Genomic DNA, 25,337 nt, shown 5'->3' on the forward strand with positions numbered 1-25,337 from the left:
AGGACAATGGGGAAGCAGGGGGGGGTGGGGGGGGAAGAACATTCTGCCACGTTTTTTCCACTCTGTACTAACTGGTATTGATGCCAGTGTTGGAAGTGGCTTTCAACATCACTGAGTTTTAACGATTCTCAAGTTTTTGAAATTGAAGAACTTTTTCAAATCAATTTATTGGGAACAACAAAAACATAGTATTATTTTTAGTGTATAAATTTAACCATTATGTTTGATATTCAGGGCCCATGAAAAGTAACAGAAAATGACTTTATTCCTTTCTTCCCACTGCCCCTCAGCCCATGTCCATTCTTTGGGGCTGGTGTTCCATTTCCTTTGGATGCAATATAGAGCCAGCCTTTTCTGGTCCTTCCCAGAGTTAACCAAGAAAAAAAGAAAGTCTTCTGCTCACTGCATTCCTCCAAACAATTTCAGGTCAGTAATTAGTCTGATGAGTCCAGTCTAACCAAAATTCTGAATGCCCTTCAAAGTTTATGCTTTTGCCTCCTGCTTTAGGCCAAGCTCCAGTAGCAGAGAGATTCATATAGGCTAATTCTTTAGCTTCCAATCTTTCCATTTTCTTCTATCTGGTTTGCTGCCAGCTAAATGAAGCCCCCAGCTTCATGAAGTTTCTGACAGTTCCAGGACTAAAGGATCAAGGGGAGAGGCCAAGGGGCAAGAAAAGTTTTACTCAACAGGTGCCCTGATGGGCCCAGTAAGTATGTAAAGTTGCCTCTTTCTCTCTTGAGGTGTTGTCATAAGTTCTTGGAAGACTCTCACTTCTGTGAACTTGCATTTGCTGTTCCCATGACAAAGGCAAGTCAATGTCTTTTTTTAAATTTTTTAATGTTTATTTATTGTTAAGAGAAAGAGAGAGAATCTAAAGCAGGCTCCAGGCTCTGAGCTGTCAGCACAGAGCATGACACAGGGTTTGAACTAACAAAGACCTGAGATCATGATGTGAGCCGAAGGCGAACGCTTACCAGGCTGAGACACCCAGGGACCCCTAATGTCTTTATTTTTTTAACTTTATTTATTTACTTAGGGGGAGGGGAGGGATAAAGAGAGAGAGGGTGAGAGAGAATCCCAACCAGTCTCCATGCCATCAGCAAAGAGCCCAATGCAGGGCTTGAACCATAAGATCATGACCTGAGCCCAAATCAAGAGTGGGATGCTTAGCTGACTGAGCCACCAGGTGTACCCAGTCAATGTCTTTAATATTTTTTAATGTTTATTTATTTTGGGGGGAGACAGAGAGTGAGTGGGGGAGGGGGCAGAGGGAGAGGGAGACAGAATCCAAAGCAGCTCCAGACAGCTGTCAGCACAGAGCCTGATGCGGGGCTTGAACTCATAAACCATAGTGCTGAAGTCGGACGCTCAACCGACTGAGCCTCCAGGCGCCCCAAGTCAATGTCTTTAGACCGACGGCTAATGAGTCTTCCATCAATTCATACCTCCAGGCTCTTCTACTGAGGTTGCCTTGCTATCCCTAGGTAGCTCTTTCATGCAGAATCTAAGGCAACCCCAAGCTAGCTCTTTCTTTCTTACCTTCATCTGGTCCACAAGAAGATGTACTTCTCGTGTCTCACTCAAGGAAGAGCAGCCACATCCTAAACCACACCCTCCTCTCTACCTGGAGTGCTTCAGCCAGCCACTGTGCTAGGTCTCTGAGGGTAAAGTCAAATAGAGGTCCCAGGAGTCTCCCCAAACTGCAGGAGGTACAAAGCAAGTACTCCAAGTGATCTCCCTGAAACCCTGCTCACTGATCACAGGGTGAGGGAAAAGCACCCACTTTTACCCCCTCCCTGGGTAAACAATACTGACAGAATATTGACAACTCTCTCTTAAAACAAAAAAATCTTCCAACCCCCATCCATCCTTGGCCTCTTCAACTTTAATTGTTTTGTGTTCCAAATCATGTGAGGGATAAAGTTTACAGAACTAGTGTTCAACATCTCTGTTGGCTCTGTATAGCAGTCTGGTTTCTCCAATGATACATTTTAAGTTCACACTTAGGACAGCTGAACTAAGATGCTCTTTATGTGAACTCAGAAATTTGAAAACAGGAGTTAAGAATGGTCACAGGTCAGCCTTTGCCTCCATGCCATCAGTCACGCACTTGCAAAACCTTTGAAATGCCTACATGAAGACATCTCGCTGACAGACGCTGGTCTGGTCAAGCTCTTCCTATTAGAAATGAGGAACCTGAGGCCCAGATGAGTTAAGAAATCCTCAGGATCACACAAGTACAGGCAGCAAAATTATAACCAAATCACAGTGCCTTGATGTCTACTCTGGTAAGTGTATCACCACACAGTCTTGACTGGCTCCTCTTGGAGCCAGTCTCTTGGAGAAGCGTTGGAAACTTGTAGGGGTTGTGCAGCCCCGTGGCTCTACAGTCAGAAGCCTGGCCTCGCATCCTGGCTCCTCATGGACCCCCTGGTGATCCTGGGCAAATGTCTTATCCTCACCAAACCTCGGGGCTTCTATCCATAAAATGACATTGATACTGGTATGAGGAACATAATGGGTAATTTATAGGAAAGTACTTTCTAAATCACTGTATCTTGAGCCAGTGTTAGCTGTCATTATTATTATGACATGAGGGAGGTGGTCATCACAGTGTGTTCAGGATAACCTTAGTCTTAGAATTAGTACAAGGTTTGTAATTAATGACAGAGATTAGTCATAAGAAATGCGTGATCCCTAAACAAGTTCCATAAGCTTTTCATATAACATTTATGCAACTGTAAGTCTATCTAGCCTATTAAAAAAAATATATATATATATATATATTTTAAAGAGAGTAGTACCCATGTTATACTAATACAGTGTTGAAGAACAAACAGCAAATGACATATACATTTAGTCTCTATCTAAGAGCTATAAAAACACAGCTAGATAAACAACGAAGGGAGATTACAGAACAGCATAGAACAAAGGCACAGGTGACACCAAAGGCATGGGTAACACTTGCCCAGAGCAAGAGGACTTTGCCTCCCAAGTCTATGAAAAAGGAAATGGCCTTTCCCTGAGGAATCATTTAGTAACAGACCACAAGGCACCCACTTCAACACCACGTGCTGCCTGCTAGTCTTTCTAACACAGAGAGGAAAAACACACACGAAGGGCCTCCCCCACTAGGAGTCACTGGATCTAATCAAAGTCAATGGCACAGAAAATGGCAGGAGGCCTCAAGAAGGTCTTATGGAGGCTCAGAGGGAAGGCTGGTGGCACTGGAGGGTTCCCCAAGCAGGAAACCTCGCCCTCTGTCCTTGCTTGATCTCTTCAGATTGCAAAATATGTGCGGTGCTCTTGTATGACCTAAGAGCCCTTCAGAAAGAGGGAAGGGGGAGGGGAGAGGAACACTCAGCAGAAGAAAAAACTATCATCTTCACGGTCACCATTTTCTGAGAGAAGGGAAACGTTAAAAATAAAAGGGTTACAGTCAGACAGGACAACTCTAGTAGGTACTATCCAATTTCAGCCTTCCTATGAGGGATTATCTAAGGCCAAGCTTACATTTGTTTTTATTGACATTTATTGAAAGCAAGAAAAGCAAGTTCAGGATTAGCCATGTGTAAGTAAAAGCACTGAGCTACAGGATGGGTATGTGGGAGACTAATCCTGACACAGGTGACACAGGGAAACCAAAGGGCATGGTGGCCCAGTTAACTCCAACAGGCAGCTTGAATCCATCCATGTCTGATACCTAAAGCTATTTCATCTTGCATCTTTTCTCAACACAACCATACATATACATACTAAGTCACTTGTATTTTCTACTACTATTTAAAAGAACATATTCATTGGAGGCACACCAGCTTTATTCTTTTACTTCAAAGGTCATTTTTCCTTTAATTTTAGGGGATGAGAGCTCTGGGGACCATCACTCTGCTGGTCTAGTCATTCTACTACGAAAGGCCAAATTGGGCTCAGCCCTGAAGAGATACTGTGCACTTTACTCAGGGCACTTGAGAGACTCTTGAGCATCCAGGCAAGACATTCTTGAGTGTGGTTACAATGAACATTTTGGAAAGTGGCCTTAACATGAAATCTCTTAACTTAAAATCTGGGTTCAATCAACATTCACTTGCCAAGTTGGGGGCCAGTTATGGATGCCCTCTGGGTTTTTCAGACTTACAGAGCCACATTCCACCTTCCGTGACTCTGTGCCCCTCCACTGGAGACACAGGGTTTAATAGGGTACGTTCCCACAGGGAGGAACACAGTACTGGCTCAAAGGACATTGAACTGCATGATCATCAAACCCTAAATGTACTTTTTACCTAACTATGCCCTCTTTGTTTATTTCTTATTTCTCACAGGGATTGGTGCTATACAGGCAGGAAGTAGTGAGTGAATGAACGAATGAATGGATGTGTTAATTAACACATGATGTCTGATTATACCTAAAAGCATTAGTCTAGCTTGTGAACTTAATAGTGTTTTCTTCCCCAGTGCTCTTTGCTTGAATATGGTGCCATTATTTATCATGATAAATGCGAGTTACAAAATGCTTCCATATACATTATCTTAGTTAATCCTCACAGTGCTGCGAAGTAGATATTATTATCCCTCACTTTAGATAAGACAGGTGATCTTGTCCAACGTGCACAGTGAGCACAGAGCTGGACTTGAATCCAAATTTTGCCACATATAATTAGCAGTCTTTTCCCCTGGGTTGAAGCATGAGTAGCAAGGCAGAAGTTACATTAATTTGTAAACAGACACCTGTTTCTAAGATGTACTAGCATGCAATGCCCAGGTAGGGAAAGTGGCATCTCTAAACTCTGGACAAGCTCTCCCACAAGGCACCTGGCTTGAAGCTGGCTACATCTGTTTTGGAAAGCACAGCAGTCATATGCCCTCAACACAGCTTACATTGGATTGTAACTACTTGCTTCTAAAATAACTAGTGCAAAGGGGGGAAATTCAGGCAATTAACCAGTCATTATTTTGTTTACACACTGATAAACAATCTTTGGGGTAGATTTTTGTCTTTGAGTTGAGTTGCTACATTCATGGAGATACCACGATTATTTCCGCTCCAGTTAAATGTCAGCCCACAACAAAGAAGCCAGGGGGCTTGAACAGCAGGAGTTAATATTAAAACAAAAAGACAAACAAAAAACCAACAACTAGGCCTTAAAATGTGGCCTGCATCCTAAGCCCCTGGTACTCTTTTCTGTGCTAATGATGTGTGTTGCTGGCATTGCTGCTACGTGAACTTTTACTATCCTAGAGCTGTAAGGACCTTAGAAATCATTTAGTGTGGCAGTTTTCAAACTTTGCAAAGACTGTACTTAACACTTTATTTAAATGAAATGTAGTATGGAAGCCCAGTGAGTAAAGCAAATCCAAGTAGATCTGCTTCGTTTGCAGAGACTGTGATGAGCCTAAGGGTCTCTTCCCAACAGAGCTCTACAAGTAGGGTAGCCTTTGTTTTATATATGAAGAAAAGAAACCCAGAAAGCAAATGTCAAAGGTGAAGAACTAGGTAACTCACTCATGTGGTTCTACTACATTTTGGATTTCTACATTCCCTATCTCTGTTTAGCTTTCATTTCTCTGCCTGGTTTCCAGTCTCATCACACATCCCACCCACTTACACCCAGTGACTGGACCCAAAACCACCCCAACATTCTAAGTGTGCCACCAACACTGAGAGAATACCCTCTTTCCCAGATGTGCCTGGCTAACAGGAACCCTTGTTAAAAATGCAGATCCCTAGGGGTGCCAAGGTGGCTCTGTCGGTTAAGCATCTGACTCTTGGTTTTGGCTAAAATCATGATCTCATAGTTTGTGAGTTCGAGCCCTTCATCTGGCTCCCCACTGACAGTGCAGAGCCTGCTGTGGATTCTCTCTGTCCCTCTCTCTCTGCCTCTCTGCCACTTGTGTGCTTCCTCTCTCTCTCTCTCTCTCAAAGTAAATAAATAAACTTAAACCAAAAAAAAATTTTAATGCAGATTCTTAGATTCCCTTTTTTGCAGATTCTTATTAAATTGGCTTGGGATGAAACTAGGTGATTCTTTTAATCAGGGACGTTTGGGAAACACTTGCTGGATGGCAGGAGTCAAGGATGTTCTCTTACAGGGAACATAAAGAATATACATAAGTGGGTTATTTATCACCTGTAAAGCCAGAGGAGATCTAAGTATTGTTGGAAAAGTTTTCTCTCTACTCCATAATCAAGGGATGCCAATTCAAAGGCAAAAAGGAAAATTTTCAACCAAAAAAATATTTCCATTCACTTTTGAGACCACAAGTTTGTGAAGGTACATTCCTCTAAAATGTCACACATGACTTGCATCGGTAGAAAGGCAGAGCTCACAATGTGATCACTGCTCCCTCCCGACTGCCCACTTCTGCTCAGACACTCCTGTGCTACTTGCTCTCTGCCCATGGGGTCTACCCCAGGTCCTGGTTTTCTTCCTAAATCACAGGTGTGCTTCATCTAACACATCATTCCTCCAGTGTAACCTGGACTCCAGGATCAGAAAGTCCCCAGTGTGCTCACTTAGCCACCCTAGACTTGCCATGATGTCTTGTCTAACTGTGTTTATAACCTAGGTGTCTGCTCCCTGGAAGTATCTCCTCCCTCTAGTAAGCTGGTTTGACCCTTTCTTTTAATATTTACACTTACCCTTCCAACCTATATATGATAGATGCCCCCATTTTGTTTTAGATAAATAGGTATTTATCTTTAAATCTGAGGTTTGTCTCATTTCCTTTCTAGAAGCCACGTGGCTATAACCTGTGTCTCTACTCTACTTGACTAGAGGAACTAGAACTAGTTCTACTAGAACTAGTAGAGAAACTAGAGGAACTAGGGGAGGTAGAGGACTACTCTTTTTCTTTGCAATAATACAGCCATTGGTGATGCTAGCCTCCAAGGATGAGGTCACAGAGAACCAGGCTACCCAGTGCCACATCATTCCTTAACTCCCTATGTCACTGTTAACACAAGGCTACTATGTGAACAGACTATAATGAAGAGTGGGGGATATATATTAGAGGGCATATATATACAACTGGATGCTGAATACAACTGTTCCCAGAGTCCAAGGAAAGAGGATGTTAAACTCATGATAGAGGTTTCCTCGTGGACACAATCCAGTTCCTAGTCTTCTTTCTGTCTCTTGAAGACTTCAGAGAGATCTCCCTCCATAATCCTTCACTGTATGAATAAGGACCCCCCTCCATAGATTAATTATATTTACTGTAGAATTTGTCCCAACTACACCACGTTGCTCCCCAATGCACGCGCACACACACACACACACACACACACACACAGACCTATATGCATCCATGTCAGGATGATTCATATGATAAATAATCCACAGCATCACTCTGAGAATATCGCACTGCAGAACAGGAGACATGAAGACAGTTTGGGCCGGGCTCCAGGGCTCCATATCCTGTTTACTACAGGGTGACTCTGTAAGTGTAAGGTGAAGCTAAATCTCTGTATTCTCTATCTCTACTCCTGTGTATCTCTCGGTCACCTTTAAGAAATACATATATGCATGCTGTCAAGAAGAAACAAAATTCACCTTACCAAAGCCAACCTAATCTATAAAATTTTCCCAACCCGCCACCCAAAATACCCTTTATACAATTATGCAGAGGAATTACAGATTCCTTTAAGCTCAACCTCCTTGTTTGAGCTCATGCCTTCCTACCTACAACAATCAGTGAGTGGAATGCTCACACAGCATATTGGTAATATTACGAAAATGTGATTAAAATCAGTCCTGTGCATTATCTATTGGGTTCTGATTTTATCTTCTCCAAAATACTGTGAGGTAGGTGGAGCAGATAAAGCATATCACTAGTTATCCTTCCGTATCCATCCTCCCCTTTCACAGTAATAGTGTTTTACCTGGTCACATGGCTTCTTAGCTACAGATCTCTATCATATTAGCATGAGGCCACTGGTTAAGGCCAATGGAATGTGGTTTTCGCTTCAACAGACTAAGTGAATGCTCCTGGCCCTTTGCTTCCTCCCCACTGGCCATAACAAAAACTGATGCCTTAAACCCAGACATGGAATTCCTATCTTTGGGCTTCTGCAGAGAAGGAAATAAGCATCTACTTTGTTTAAGCCAATGTCTTTGGGGTGCTGTTTGTTACAGAAGCTTGGTGGACCCCTGTCAAGCGTAAATCCTCCTGGATGCCAAGTTCCTTAAAGGTGACATAACCAGTGAGAGACAGAACTGAGACTTGGCCCCAGTTCTCTAAACACAGGGCTTCCCTCAACCATCCTAAAGGTCTTGCCAGAACTTGGACACTTTGTACAGAATAGAGAGAGCATATTATGAAATGTGACATTTTATTCCATGTCCTTTCGTACTTTCCGTATTATAATTTTGCTTCTGTTAAGATATTGCTGTCCAACAATCACCAACATCTACTGCAATAGCAGCCTCCCTGTAGCTTGAGAGCTTAAGAGTATAGCACACATTTGGAAGCAGTGACTTCTTTCTCTTTAGCACATTTAGTAGGGAATTTTAGCCTTGAAACTTAGAGGCAAAAAAAAAAAAAAAAAGAAAGAAAGAAAAGTTATAACCAACAAGGATAATAGAGGCTTTATAAATAAGTAGAGGAAATGGAGGGTCCAATGAGGAAAGCTAATTCCTAGTAACTCAGTAAATGTAACTCCGTCCTTCGATCCTTTTCCAACAATCCTGCTTAGACCCACAGCGGATAAAAGTGAAATGACCTTATCGTTGCCAACAAAAACACGGGGAGGTAGAATTTAATTTTAAACCACCATTCCTCAGCCTCACCAGGAAGAGTAAATCACCAGTTGATAGGCCACACACTAAATCCATCCAAAGAACGGATGCTCTTAACCCTATTTTGGGATCTGCTTTAATAACTAATAGCAAACTCATGTAGCATTTACTATGTACCAATACCATTCTATGTGATTTTCACATACTAACTCTTCTAATTTCTACAACTCAATAAGTACAGCTGTAGGTACAATTGTTTGTCCCATTTTGCAGCGAAAGACACAGATATTTTTTACATGCTTGTCAACAGACTAGCTATATTTTAGTAGGTGTGGAAAATGACATCTTGTAGAGATTTTTGTTGTTGTTGATGATATGCTGAATGATTATTGGTGATGAAGTAGGAGTATTTACAGTTTCATTCACCATCTCCCTACCCCCAAAATTGTACTCCACTGAAATTAAGCTGTCTCCTCAGTAGGCAAAAACAAACTATTTGATTGTCCCGAGTTTGTACCAAAAAGATTATTCACAGCTAGATCAACTGTTCTCCTGTTCAAGAAATTGTATACTCAAGTTTTATAGAGCACACATCTCAGTACTGAAATTTTTCATGTTTTCCAATCTATTATCACTTTTTTTTCATAAGACAATCTGGTTTATTGACATATAAATGCCCATAAGAATTAGAATACTAATATTTATCTTTGCTTTAGAAAAAAAATGAGTATATAAATACTTATCTTTCAAAATCTGTACTTAATGAGGATGGACAGTTAACAAGGAACTCATAAAAGGTACAAGAGATTTTGACCATTTTAGTTATAAGCCAGCTCTGCCAATGTAATGTATTTGTAACTTCCTGTTTGAATAATTCCAAAGATTTTTATAACATTTTAGTGTCAAGGCAATACTATTGTATTGTCGCAGTGTTTTACAGTATCCAATTCTACCACTGATGTATGTTGAAATAGTTTGTTTTCCTGCTTGCCAGTTCAAACAGTCCAAATTCCCTTTCTTCTTTCAATAATACGAATTTTTGTCTATGCTCTACATGGCAAAAATTCATGATTTTCTCCATTCTTACCTTCTTCCATTTGGGACACCAAGTGCTCGACCAAAAAAAAAACCAAACTAACTCATTAAATTTCTTAACAGTATCCCCTTGCAGACAGAACCCACCAGGTGTCCTGACCAATGACATAAATGGATGTCACTGGTTGGGACTCAGAGGAAACCTCTTTAAAAGTGGCAGCACAGACACAGCTAACAAATATTTTCCTCTGCCCTTACTCCTCTTCCTTTCTTCTTAAAGAGGAGCTGTAATGTCAGAGGTGGCGCAGTGCGCTTAGGCTCAGGAGGCAATAAGCATCCATTTAGGACAGCTGAGCGGAAGCACAGACGGGGCCTGGATTACATTCGGAGCGGGGACCTACCATAACAAACCCATAATGCCTAGCTCCAGACATCACATAATGTGAAGAAATAAAAACCTTCATTTGTTTAAGCTTCTGTTTTTCTGGTTTCTGTTACTCACAGCCAAGAACAATTTCTAACTTCTAAGTGATTAGATTAAACAGTAGCAGAGGATATAAAGGTTTTCAACATCTTGAAGCTTAAAAATTGGGAGAGGTCTACGAAGCGTGGTTAAACATTCTGTTATACAGCCATTAGGTATTTTCAAACAATATTTCAAATCAAATCATCTGTTGGTGAATCAGATCAATCATTTGAAAATATGATTCAGTTATTAAGAAAGACAAAAATACTAATGTTACCATCCATCCTCCATTTATTTCAGTAAAATAAATTTGGACATAGGAGAAAAACATGCAGTATAATTTTTTTCCTTTGGAAATTGATAGGAAGTACAGAAGATATGGGGTTCTTAACACGAAAGATTCTTATGCTCAGGAATATGCATATATGTAGTAGGAACTTCTAAATTGTAGAGTCTTATAAAAAGTATTTGGTAATAATATATTATATATGAAGTATACATACATAGGATGTATACATGTACATATACATATATCCACGTGTATGTATGTGTGTATATGTGTACATATATATATATATATGACTATAGTGATAATAGCCTCCATTTAAAACGTGTCCATCATGGACCAAGTTCTGTAAGAGGTCTTGGAACTCTGAGGCAGGCCTTTTGACTAACCCTAAAATCTGGGTTTTCTTTGTGTAAATCACTAGTCAAAACATAAGAATTCTGGGGTGGGGTAGAGGGGAAATTGGGTGATGGGCATGGAGGAGGGCACTTGTTGGGATGAGCACTGGGTGCTATATGGAAACCAACTTGACAATACACTATAATAAAAAAATAAAAATAAAATTTAAAAAAAATAGGAATTCTATACCTGAATAAGAGAGGTATTCAGTGGATTCAATGATGTATTATTGAGTTTATTCTCTTCTTATCCCCTATCTCTGAGAAAGCTTCCATTCCCAAAGCAAATACAAAGTGAACAGATTTGGAGAGGCATTTTATGTGATTAAAAATTCTCTCAATGATGGCTCCTAACCACAAGTGTATTAGTTTTCTATTTCTGGAGAACAAATTAGCACACATTTAGTGACTTAAACAATACCATTTTTCACCTCCCATTTCCAGTAGGTCAGAAGTTCAGCAGGGCATATATGCTCAGGGTCCTGCAAGGTTAAAATTAAAGTGTCAGTCAAGCCACATTCTCATCTGGAGCTTGGGACCCTCTTCAAAGCTCATTCAGGTTATTGGTACAACTCAGTTCTTTCTGGTATAGAACTGAAATCCCTATTTTTTCACTGGCTTGCAGCCAGAGGGATTTCGATTTTAGCCATGTGCCCTCCTTCTCTCACAACTTGGCAGTTAGCTTGTCTTTAAGACTAGCAGAAAAACATATTATGGGAGCTTTACTTTCTTTTAAAGAGCTCACTTGATGAAGAAAGGTCCACCAAGGATAATCACCCTTGTGATCAACTCAAGGTCAGTTAGTAACCCAGTCATTGGAGAGGTACCCCCTCACATTCCCTGTCCCCACCCACACTCCAGGGAAGGGGGTTTGGAAGGTCTATGCATCACGGGACAGTGTCTTGGGGCCATTTCAGAATCCTTCCCACCACTACAACCAAGAGCATTTTGTTGCTTGAAGAAGTAGTTACAATGGCCACTTTTACTTCACAGCTCTAAAGAGGGAGGCAATACCTATACTCTAATCTGGAAATATCATTGTCAATTCTGCACTGTTGCCACCACTTTGAAATTAGGTTTTCAACACTTCAGGATGACTATTCCTTCAAACTAGAATTTTTAAAAAGATCAGCTGCTTCCACTCCATTCTTTAGTATATAAGCGATAAGCCATACACTCTGACCTCCACCCATGGGGTTGGAGCCCAGGAGTTTTCCCTGCAGGCCTGTTGTGCTGCATGGTTCTGAAGCTGGCAGCAATAATGACAATTCCCTCATTAGGCTCGTTCTTTAGTGTGACTCTGCCCTTTACTTATGGAAACTTAGCAGTTTTCTCTAGGCTTCCCAATTATCCAGTGAGCTACTTAATAACCTTTATTAAATCTATTTCAGCTAAAAGTAGCCAGAGTGAATTCCATTATTTGGAAACAAGAATATTGACCAGGATAATAATTAATTGCAGATACAGTGATGGACAACAGATTTTGGGGGAAATGAGAATGTATGGCTGCTTATCTTACATGGTCAGGTGAAAAGGCAGTGAGAAACCAGACCATGACAGCAGTAGAGAAAGTTCCTTAAATTATCACTTGATCAAGGATGGATGAGGAGCCTACCAATGGCAAGACTTTGGCAGGGACCAAGTGACTGCAGGACTGCAGTTGTACAAGTGTAGGCAGGTATATGGAAGAGAAGAGTGACGATCCATCCGGATATTTCTAATTGTGATGGGAACAAAAAGACAGTGTGATGGTTAATTTATGTGTCAGCTTGACTAAGCCATGGTATCCCAAATATTTGGTCATTGTATATGTTATCCATAATACATATACACATACGCAGTCTCTCTCTCTCTCTCTCTCGTTTCTGTTTCTCTCAAGAACTCTAATACAGACAAGTTTAAAGTTCGACCATAACCGGGATCAAGTTACATTCATGAAACTATATATGCCCTTAAAAAGAATGCCTTATGTGAGCGAAATAAGTCAGGCAGAAAAGGACAAATATCATATGTTTGCACGTATAGGAGGATTAGGAGGAACTTAACTGAGGAACAAGGGGGAGAAGAAGGGGGGAAATGGTGGGGGAAAGGGAGAGAGGCAAACCATGAGAGACTCTTGAATGCTGACAAAAACTGAGGACTGATGGATGTGGGGGGGAGGGGGTCGATGGGCATGGAGGAGGGCACTAGTGGGGATGAGCACTGGGTGTTATGTGGAAACTAATTTGACAATAAACTATTTGTAAAAAAATAAATAAATAAAATAAGTGGGGGGGAAAAAAGAATACCTTATGTGGCCACAGACTATTATAACTGAAAATGAATTATTGAATTACAACAGCTGATTTCACAGTCTCATCACTTCTCTTATATAAAAATGAAGGTATTTAGGGAAGAGTAGTACCTCTTCTCAGACCCCTAATAATAAAAATGAGACATATGGGAGGAGTCTGATGATTCACCATACCCCAAACTTCCTAATATCATGGAGCCATTTCTGATCTGTCTAATAATGCAGTTCCTGCTTTTCTTGAATTCCATGTAATGGCCTAGACAGAGGCAATTATTTTATAAGGAAAATCTACTTCTCCTCACTCTCCTCCCATGAGAATCCTCATTGCCTACAGGCTTATAATTAGAAATTTCCAGAGGCTTATTACAAAGTCAAACTACAAAAGAGAAATCTTACACACATGAATATGCACACATATAAGTAAGCAAAATTTTGCTAATTCGTATCATCCAAAACCTGGGAAATAACATGTGGGAATGGAGTTTGACCATGCTTGAGGAAGGCAGATTTTCCAATGATGGCAGAACAATATCTTCCATCCCATATGCTCTCCTCTGATGCTTCTTTCATCAAGAGTTGAATTCTCTTGTTCCTTCCCCTTGGATATGAGTGGGCTTGTGGGAAAAGTAAAGTTATGTAAAGTTATACAACTTCAAGGCTGGGTCATAAAGAGCAATACTTTCCACCTGGCCTTGTTTTTGGAGTTCTTACCCTTGGAATCTAGACATCATACTGTGTGTAAGTCCAAGAAACTACATGAAGAGACCACATGTAGAGTTCCTAACCCATAGTCTCAGCTGAGGTCCCAGGGAGAGGCTTAGCATCAATCACCAGATAGGTAAATAATCAGTTCTTCACTCAGCTCCCTACCACATCCCAGCTTTCAAATCTTTCCAGCTGAGGCCTCAAACCACCATGAGACAAACATGACCTGTCCCCACCATACACTCTCTAAATTCGTGATGTTCAGAATACATGAGCTTAACAACACGTTTTATGGCACTGAGTTTGGAGTAGCTTGTTACACAGAGCTGAAACCACATCCAGGCCAATGAGCATAAATTCAGATTGGTCTGAGTTACTGAGATGAGTATACTTATTATAGATTCTAGAGTCTGTATGCTAAGTCAGGTAGTTAGAGTTCAAAGTTTTGCTCAACTGGTTCACTGAAATCTGAATTCAATAGTGATCTTCCCTAAATGAAGATGTAAAAGAAGTTGCCTGAGGTTGTAAAGAGGAACAAATACAAAGATTTGATATAAATATGAATGTTGGTAAATATTTATAATTTGCCAACTATACACACACACACACACACACACACACATATACACACACACAGACTGTGACCCTTGAAAGGGTTTCCCAGAAGAAACTCCTTTCACCACACCATTGAAAAATGCATTGGTGAGTAGAAGCCAACATCTTTGAAAAGTGCTGTTTTCTGTGGGCAAGGGACACTATCATGGGAACGGGCTCTCTGATTAGGAGATCTTGGTTAATCTAGTAGTAGTTCTTAACTTCAAAAGCAAAAGTGAACATGGATATGGTAACAAGCAATTGGGCCAGCACAATAATCATATGATTCATAAGAAAGTGACCTTTGGCAGTGCTCATTGGACAAGATATCTCCAGTACAAAAACATAAGAGCAACCCACTATGAACCTTTTTGATAAAAAAAAAAAAAAAGTACACAATGACAAAACAGTAAGAGCTTCAGAATTTTGAAGAACATAAGGCATAAAATGAGCTGCCATGATAGAGTCCAAACCCAACAACCAATGCCCAGATCTAAATAATTTCAGACCTGGAAGCCTATCAATGAAGGAGGGAGCTCAAAAAACACTTGAAAAGTGACCCTAAAATGGCCTCACATGTAAATGATGTATAAGTCTTTTTTCCATCATTCTCTAATGGGATCTGCAGCCATTTTGCAAGGATGAGAGAAAGAAAAACACTTTTAGGGATTACTGAACATTGGCTCCGAGCTAGTTAATCAATGAAAACCCAAGCTTTTACTATGGCCCACTGGTCAGAATACAAGCTAATGGGAGCCAGGGGATAAGTGAGTTTTGCAGACTTAGTCACTCTTAAAGTAGATCTGGGACTTCCACAAAACCATCTTGTTAATATTTCTCAGTTCTCAAAATAGAGTTTGAACAGAAATACTCAGCAACTGGAAAACCCTCCATACTGGCCTTTGACCCCTATAATAAAAGTTTAAATTATGGTAGAAATGACCAAACACATGCCTCAAAAGGTATCTGTGCTCTCAAAATGTTGAATCAAAGGCAATACCATATACCTGGGGTAATCACAGAGATTAATGTCATCATCTGACTGTTACCATATTCTCATCAAGTTCACCTATCTGGACTTTGCAGAAGAGAGATGGATCTTGCACAATGACAAAGAATTATTTTACATTAATTTGGGCTGTCACATGATAAGGATGCTATAATTTGGTAGAGAAAATCAATTCAGCACCTAGAGTGTAGCTGGAATGTAGCCATTGATCTGACCAATTCTTTTTTCTCTGTCTCAATAAATAGAAAATACTAGGTGTAGTTTGTTTTCATCTGGCATGGATAGATGCACACCTTCACTGGCTGCACTACCTAAGAGCAATGTGAACTCACTAACTGTGCCATCATTTATTCCACAGAACGTCACAGAGGACTGTAAATTGACAACTTTGGGCTAATGCAACTCAGTGCACCAGAAGAGTAAGTATACTAGATGTGTTCATAATATGCCCCATACATATCAAAAAGATAGAAGATAAGAAAAATACAAAAAACTATTACTTTGGTGAAATTTCTACAGACCAATGATCTCAGAACTTCTTGAAATGTCACCACCAACATAATAGAAAAGTATTGCACTATACATCCCCTACCACTAAGAAAAGGAAGCTGTGCTTGCTCAATTCTTTGTTATTTTGTAGAAAATACACATGACATTTGGTTATGCTCCTCCAGGTAGTTAACTGGTCTTATGAAAGTCTTTAAGCTTTGAGTGTGGTACAGAGCAATAGAAAATTCTCTAGAATATCTATGCTATAGTACATTTCCTCAAATTTCAAAGTACAGTCTCTTTTTCAGTTAGTAACGATAGCATTTTTCCTTTGAGAAACTCTTGGTTTGCTATTAGACCCTGGTAGAGACTGAATGTTTGAGAACAGTATACCACATGACTATAGACATTAAGCTGCCCACCATGAATATGTGTTATCTCATCTACTGAGCTATAGCCAGCTATTCCCTGCAGCATTCCATCATCCCTAGGAAACTGTTTATATTTGAACAAGCTCAAGTAGGTCCTGAAAACACAAGTTGCAAGAGCAGATGACTCATATTCTCAGTGCATCTACTCCTGCCAAGTTGCTATTATTCTCCCAAACCACACCTCTGCTTCAGTAAGAAATCTCTATGACTAGGTGACTGAGAAGAAAAATACCCCAGTTTTCTATCAACTCTGATGGACATGACAATACTAAGAAACACCCTATAGGAACCTCTATGTTATAGAAGTATTCTTCTGGCCCACATCATGTAGCCATATTTCTTTGTCCTTTTTAAATGCAGCTCAATTACCTCTCCTATAGAAGTGGACTACTATATCATGACAATCTCATTCAGGGGTGCCCTAATGGTCAGTGTAGAAAAATAAATATTTCCAGTGGACAGGACTCCAAACAGTACTCATTATGATCTATTTATCTGGAAAGGGAGATAAGCTACAGGTCTACATTAATCTATGGACAATAACTAATAATTTCATCAGTGAGTCGGGGCTTTGGGGAGAATAAGACTGTAGAATTAGTGATAAAAAAGGATCAGAGAAAATACCCATCTAGACTTTTAGACTATGTTACAGTTTGTGACAGTTTATGTTCCATGTGAATACACAAAAAGACAGATACCTTATATAAAAGGTGTCAGTAGATGGTTGGACAAGATGACCTGCCATGCGGGTTCATTAACCTCTTTCCACAGTCACTCAGTAATCATTGAAATATAAATACATATAAATTTAAATCAATATCTCATGATAAAAAGTGGTCATTGTTTCATGCATGCGCTTAACAACTTAGATTTCCTCTCCCCTAGATGTCTAGGTATTACTTCTCCTGAGTGCCCAGTTTGAAAGCGACAGTGAACAAACATGAGCCCTGCCATATGGTACCATACCCCAAAAGGAATAACCAGCCACCTGATGGCAGGTTAATTACATAGGGCCTCTTCCAACATGGTGAGTGTTGGAATCTGTCCTCTCTGAAATTGATACATTCTAGATATAGATTTGTCTATCTTGTCTACCCAGCTTCTGCCAGCAACACCATCTGTGGACTTACCAAATGCTCACTTGCTGTCACTATAATTCACATAACATCGCTTCCAGCTAGGGATCTTATTTTATAGCAAAATTATTGGGACCTTAGATTGATGCATTTACGATATATTAAGATTTAACCAGAAGCAGTTGGATTCATAAAGCAGTGAAGTGACTTATTAAAGATTTAGTTTTGATGCTTATTGGGAGATACCTTACAAAAGTGAGGGGATCTTGTAGAATACAGTACATGTACAAAATAGTCACCAATACGTAGTGTTTTTTCAGCCATGGACAGAACATGTGAGCTTAAGAACAACAAAGTGAAAATGGGAGTGGCACTTCTCACTATTCCCTTAATGGCCCACTATTCTCTTATATTTCACATCCTTGTCCCTGCCAACTGCACTGGGTTAAGGATCTTAGTACTCAAGGAGGAATACTTGCACCAAGAAACACAACAGCATCTCAAACCACATAACAAAGCAGACAACAGGATTACTATATTGGTTGCAGGGTTAAGCTGGTTTAAAAAGGAAGAATCACTACTACACAATGTAAACATAAAATAATATTTCCTTAACACAAGGATTCCCGTAGAGTGTCTCCTTAGTATTTCTACGTGCATTAGTAAATATTAACAGAAAACTAGAGCATCCTCATAGAAGCAGAGCCAACAAGGGCACAAATCCTAAGGAATAGGATTCCTAACTAAAGAGCCCCAGTTAAGTGAGCCAATACTGAGCTAAAGCTAAAAGTAATTGGAATCGTTAGTTGTTGGTGAGGAAAGTTACATACATCAACTGAAGACAATTTGCAGAAAGTATAACAGGCTTTCTGTTTTATCCTTGATTTATTTAGTACATTTTGATAGTATTTAGTATACTTACTATTACTTTATAATTTAGTCCACATATTGAAAATATCAAGACACGTGGCTCAATTGGTTAAGCATTGACCCTTGGTTTTGGCTGTAGTCATGATCTCACAGTCCATGGGATCGAGCCCCACACTGGGCTCCATGCTGACAACATAGACCCTGCTTGAGATTCTCTCCATCTCACTCTCTGCCCTTCCCTTTCTCTCCCTCTCTCAAAATAAATAAAAAAAACTTAAAAAACTACTTTACTAAAATATATATCAAGGCAGAATTGAGGAAATATAATTATCATTACATATATTAAACCTAGAAAATATTATTCTAAATAATCTGAGAGTCTCCTCATCTGGGAAGAAGGTGCAGATTGTGTTTGTATGAGGAACTGTCACCTTATTAGGTAGGAACATAGTTTTTTGCTATTGCTGTTTTAAATCTGGAAAATGGATATATGTCCAAATAAAGGGTGACATCCATCTATCTTGACTGCTCAAAATACTTTCAATATTCTCTTTGCTTTCAGTTGTTTCCTGTCTTGTAAAACTTACTTTGCCAGGTGGAGTCCCCAAAACTACATCTTTACAGACTCTTTTACAAACAGTGCAAGCCATGTTATCTGGTTTCTACCATGTGGGAAAATAGGATCTGCATGGGGAACTCATTTTTTGGTGGGGTGAATGGCACCAGAAGTAGAGGTAGTGATGGAGGCTTTCTCTCTAATCCATGAAATATGATTTGGGAGTCAGTGGCAGTGACAGCTTCCTCCACAGAACAGATCTGTGGCGTGGTTCTGATGTCCAAGGTGGTGACAAACGACAGCTCCCTCATCAGTCCAATTCTGTGGTGTGCCTCAAGGTATCATTCCTGGAAGCTTAATCTATTTTTCCAACTCTCCTCATGACCCCATGTAGGAGACCCAACAGTTTGTCATTTGAACTAAGACACATTTGGGAGGGAAAGAGGATGCTATTAATAATGTCAAGGATAAACTAGAATTACACTGAACAGATGAGTTATATAGTGACTCTAATGCTATGACTTACTTCATACATTTTGCTGATTGAATTAGAACAGACTTGTTTTTTACTAAGAACCATAAACAAGATACCATTGGATTTTTAAGATTATAAAATCTTAAAATTTTATAAAGAATGAGTTAACAATATAAGTGGACCCTATGTACTATATTACGCCTACATAGTACGGGGAGAATATTCTATTCTACAAATTCATAAAGCAAGTTCAGATTAATTCAAATTCATAGTATGTATTATATCAATATTAGTTAACTTAATGTAGCCATATGCTTGTTGCCTACAGAACCATGACTCACACTGATGTTATATGTTCTTAATGAAGCCTTGGGACTGGAAATAAATTATCTTGTGATGTTTTTATAAATAGTGATTCACTAACATGTAGGTGAGTTAAGATTGTTAAATACAATATTACTAGGATAGAATATACACTTTAAGAAATCTTTACGTTAATGCCCACGTTAAAATTGTCATTATCTAGTTTCTAGATAAGTTGATATTTTATGCTGTAGACATATAGCTAAATGCATATCGTTCTATGCTATAAATATAAGTATTTATACTATAATACTATTAATGTCAGAAATCCCCAAAGAAAAAAATATCAGCTTCATTCATCATTCCGGTGTCTTCATTCAAAAAATATTACTGAACGGTTATTGGCACTTTACTTACTCATTCAGCAATTCATATAGGCACTAGGCTGACAGCTGAGAAGACCGTGACGAGCAAAGCAGACATGGTCTTAGAGACATGGGTCTAGGAGTCACAAACAGGAAAGGCAGCAATCAAATCATAATACAAATAAATATACGATTTCACATTGAAATCAGTGCTGCAGAGGAAATGCATACGATGCTCTGAGGCCCAGGGCGTGTGGCGAGTCAGGGAAGATCTTTCTGAGGAAGTGGCATTGAAGCAGACACCTGAAAATGACAAGATGATAACCAAGAGTGGGAGTTGGTGTGGGGGAGAGGCAGCTCTAGACACAGAGGAAGTGTGTAAGAGGCTATGAAGCAAACCTGGGCATGCACTTCTTTTCAAAGCACTGAAAGGAGATCTGTGCAACTGGAGCTGAAAGCTACGGCAAGGGGAACCTCAGGGACACTTAAAGGCAGTGGCCACCCCACAAGGCCCTGGGGAGATGAACAGGAAGGAGGCCTTGCCCAAGTCCCTTCTATTCTAATGCATCGGGTAGGTCAGTAGCAGCACCGCTAAACAGAATACCCAGAGTGCAAATACGGTTCTGAGAGAAAAGCTGGCGTGGGACTTCTACCTGAAATTGTAAAAAAGCAGAGAAAGATGGCGAGGGAAGCTCACAGCAAAGTCCTTGTGGGAAAGCCAGAATTAGGAATTCGGACTGCAAACCATCAGCACCAAAGATGCCGTTTAGTGAAAGATGCCGGACTGAAATATATATCTACCAATCCTCTCTTTCCCAAATCCCTCAGCCTGTGGGGGAAAATAATAGTAATAATTTTCACTCATAAAGAATAATTGTGCTGAAAAACAAACCAAAAAAATAAATCATATCATCACCTAACCAGAAATTTGAGGAAGAACAAAGTAGATGGGAAATTGAAGGGGAATAAGAGCCAGTAAAACCAAAACAAAATCAACAAAAGCCCCACCCAGCCTAAAACACAAACAGGAGAAGAGCATCTAAGTAAATTTGTAGTTTATAAAGATTGTTTATAATCAAAATTACCATTGAAAAGAGCTTTATCTTCACCGTACTTTTTGTATCTTTAAACGTAGTGCCTTATGCATGTATCATGTTGGGAATAGTTTCAGGAGGCCAGGGCCTTCTAGGGGGTTAGAACACCTGAAAAAACAGCCTGAGAAATTGATCTCCAATTCAACCGTTCTTACAGTAAGCACTCAGGAATGTGCTGGGGTGGTCACGAGTCAGTTTGCATCTGGTGAACATTAGAAACTGAACCCAAGTCTCCAGCGCAGTCAGTCGAGAGTGATCAAAAGGGAGTAAAAACCTCTGAGTGAGAGTTAAAAAGACCTCTTAAAAACCCTTCCGAGGTCTCTCTGTCAACAGGTGGTGCTACCAGCAGCCAGACACCTCGGTGGGAGGTGACAGTCAGGTAAGCTGTCACTCCAACAGGTAGGCTGTTGTGCCTTTTGCCCTCAGAACTGTACGGACAGAACGACATATCTTTTCTACTCCCAGATGAAGAAGTCATGTTGTATACCTGAAAGTTTGGCGTCTTCCAGTCAACCAGATCATCTTCAGAAAAACTGCACAATCATCTGTTTAAAAAAGTAAGTGAAAAATTATCCTCGAAAAGCTCTTGAGAAAGGGCCACACTGCAGACAATCCAGATATCTCTTAAGCACCCAGCACAAGTGATTTTTCCTTGTTGGAACAGAATATTTCCTTGGTTAAACCCCTTACATTTTAGAAGCTGTGTGGTAAAAGAAGACAAAGCTATATCTTTAATCATTATTGTCACAATAAATGTTATGAATGCTTTTACTACAAGAGGTGTACGGATGCCAAACATGATGGAGAGAACAACAGATTTACTTTTCCCCTCTGAGATTTGCTTGTACTGGGACAAACCTGCTTGAACAGAACGACAGGCAAAATCATCTGTCATATTTAAAATTTTGTTTTTCTTTCTGTTTCCCTTACAATGTAATTGAATTCTGGAAAATTAAGTATGGAAATAATATAACTCCACTGCAAAAATAAGAGCCATTCCAAACAGACCCTAAGCTTAGAGGCAAGAAAAATAAAAAGTGAAGTGGCTTCGGCACAATTGTCCGAGTGGTTCATTAAATTGTGGTGTTTGAATAAACTGTACGAGTCAGCTTTTTCTTTTCCCCTGAAAGTGGGGAAAAGTGGCTACTGCTGTTTGCCCCTCGACCACCAGCACCAACACCAAACAGTGTGCCAACTGTATGAGTGCAATGAGTGCTAGAGCTGGAGAAAGAAGAAAAGCAGTGAAGTGACTCCAAACCCGCACATTGGCAGGAGAGAAAGAAAGTAAAAGGAGAAATGGAGTAGATAAATCAGGCACTTGTCTCCAGTACAGAATTTTTAGGTGTTGTTCTACAAGGTGGATTTTCTGACACCGGAAGATCTAATTGGGGCCAAAAAAGCAGTGAAGAATGCCAGAGAATTTAAGTTGCCAAAAAGTGATGGGGAGCCCACACCTCACATCCAAAATCAAGCTATTCACAGGGACACCTGGAGGAATACATCACTGAAGTGTCTGAGTGGTGATCTCAGCTCAAGTCATGATCTCACAGTTCATGAGATTGAGCCCCAAGTTAGTGCAGAGCCTGCTAGGATTCTCTCTCTCTCTCTCTCTCTCTCTCTGCCCGCCTCCCCGCCCCCCCGCTCATGCACGTGCTCTCTCACTCTTGCTCTCTCTCAAAATGAATAAATGAACTTAACAACAACAACAAAATCAAGCTATTCACAGACTGCCTAGTCACACGTCCTGCCCAATCCTTAAAGAGCACTGACAATCACTAAACATTTGGGGAAACAATGACCAAGAATCTACTTAAGGAAAATAACCTTTCAAACAAATGAGAAATCTTATAAGTTAAAATATGTCCTTAGCAATGTACCAGATATCTAATGCGACATAACAAACTACCATCCTGTGGCTAAACACAAGCATTTTACTATATTTCCCCATTTTGTGAGTCAGGAAATTGGGCAAGTATCAGTGGGGTGACTTTTCTATTCCTGTGTCATCAGCTGAGGTCACTTGATTATATGCAGCTGACAGACAAACTGGGCTAGAGTTTCCAAGACAGACTTATTCATATGCCTGCTGGGGGTGGCTGGAGGAATGGACTTAGCTGGAACTGTGAAACAGAACACGTACAAGTTGCCTCTTAACGTGGGAGCTTCAGAGTAGTAAAACTTCTTACAGGATGGCTGGCTTCCCCAGAGCAAAGATTCCAAGAAACCCCAGTGAAAGAGTCTTAGGGCCTAGAATTTCTTTGGAAATCCAAGACTATCATTCTGCCCACATTCTAATGGTCAGACACAACTAAGGCCATGCCAGATTCAAAGGCAGAGAATAAGAGCCCACTTCTCATTGGGAGGAATAGCAAAGAATTTGTGACCGTGTTCAATCTACCAGTTCAATTCCACTTATGGCCTTGGTGGAATATATGCAAGGTCAATATACAGAATTCACTTGCATTTATATGTATTAGCAACAAATAAGGAAGTGGAATGTAAATAACATCATTTATGGTAGCATCAAGACACAAAAAAACTACTTAACAAAGTATATGCAAGACTTAGATTTTGAAAACTATGGAATACTGCGAACAGAAATTAGAGAAATCCTAAGTAAATGGAGAGATATACAATGTTCATGGCTTGCAAGATTAAATACTGTTATGATGTAAATTCTCCCCAAAATTATTTACAGATTTAATGTAATCTCAGTCAAAATTTAGCAGATTTTTTTTGCAAAAACTGATATACTGATTCTAAACTTATATGGGACTGCAAAAGACCAAGAATAATCACAACTATTTTGAAAAATAAAAGTACAGGACATACACTCTCTCCTGAGTGTATGACATACACTGAGTCTCCTGACATACACTGACATACCTGATTTCAAGACTTACTATAAAGCAAAAGTATGATATTGGCAAAAATATAGATGTAAGATTAACAAAAGAAAATTGGAAGTCCAGAAATAGACCTAAACATATATGGTCAGTTCAATTTCTACAAAGGTGCCAAAGTAATTCAACAAGGAAAGAATAGTCTTTTCAACAAATTTGCTCAAGTAATGTTTCCAATTAGGGGGAAAAAAGAACCTTGAACAATTCTTTGCATCATACACAAAAGCAACCATAGAAGAAAAAATTATAAATACTTCATGGAAATTAAAATGTTCTCTTCTTCAAAAGACAGTACTTTAAAAAATAAGAAAATAAAATAGTTAAGCCACAGGCAGGGAAAAGCTATCTGCAACACATATAAAAGTCTTGTAACCAGAATCTTTACAAATCAACAAGACAAATGACTCAATTTAAAAATGGGCAAAAAGGTTTGAACATGTATCCCAAGGAAGACATACGAATGTCCACACAGCACAGAGAAAGATGCATGACATCATTACACATTAGGGAAATGCATGTTTAAACCATAATGAAGTACATGCCTATGGGTAAAATTTTTAAAATCCTGAAAATAATAAATGTTGTTGAAGATGTAGAGCAAATGTAATTCTCATACTTTGCTGGCATGAATGCAAAATAATAGAGTTACTTTAAAGTACCATTTGGCAGGTTCTTATAAAGTTAAACATGTATTTACCATACAACCTAGCAATTTCACCCCTTGGTATTTACCTAAGAGACATAAAAGCATATATCCACACAAAGACTTGCAAGTGAATGTTCATAGTAGCCTCACTCATAATAACCTCAAACAGGAAACAACCCAAACACCCATCAACTGATAAGGTGATAAAGAAATTGCAACATATCCATGTGATGGACTACTACTCAGAAATAAAAAGGAACAAACTACTACTATATGCAACAATATGGGTGAATCACACAGACATTATGATTAGCAAAAAAAAAAAAAAAAAAATAGCTAGAGGCGTGCCTGGGTGGCTCAGGTGGTTCATCATCCCACTCTTGATTTTGGTTCAGGTCCTGATCTCACATGTGAGATCAGGTTCTGCATCAGGGTTCTTCCTCTCTCTGTCCCTGTACCCCTCCTCTGTTCTCTCTCACTCTCTCTCTCTCTCTCTTTCTCTCTCATTAAAAAAAAGCTAGAAATAAAAGACTACATAGTATATGATTCTATTTATGTAAAGATCTAGAACATGAAAAACGAAATCTATATTGATAAATTGCAGATAA

The 25,337-nt window shown here is 39.6% G+C and overlaps 1 long non-coding RNA gene across 3 annotated transcripts in view; it reads right to left on the reverse strand.

Annotated features, from left to right (window-relative positions):
- Positions 1-21,728, reverse strand: part of LOC144221841 (uncharacterized) — a 100,241-nt gene extending 78,513 nt beyond the window's left edge. For 2 of the 3 annotated variants that reach the window (XR_013332197.1, XR_013332198.1), the window contains exons 1-2: positions 21,668-21,728; positions 20,139-20,389 (exon numbers count right to left, since the gene is read on the reverse strand). This is a non-coding gene — a long non-coding RNA (uncharacterized LOC144221841). Of the gene's footprint in view, positions 1-11,210; positions 11,403-20,138; positions 20,390-21,667 lie in introns of those variants that run through there. The other variant, XR_013332199.1, reaches the window with a different exon arrangement.
- Between the last annotated feature and the right edge of the window lie 3,609 nt (positions 21,729-25,337).

Source organism: Crocuta crocuta, unplaced genomic scaffold (genome assembly GCF_008692635.1).
Source record: "Crocuta crocuta isolate KB4526 unplaced genomic scaffold, BGI_CrCroc_1.0 scaffold151, whole genome shotgun sequence".
Classification (NCBI taxonomy): domain Eukaryota; kingdom Metazoa; phylum Chordata; class Mammalia; order Carnivora; family Hyaenidae; genus Crocuta; species Crocuta crocuta.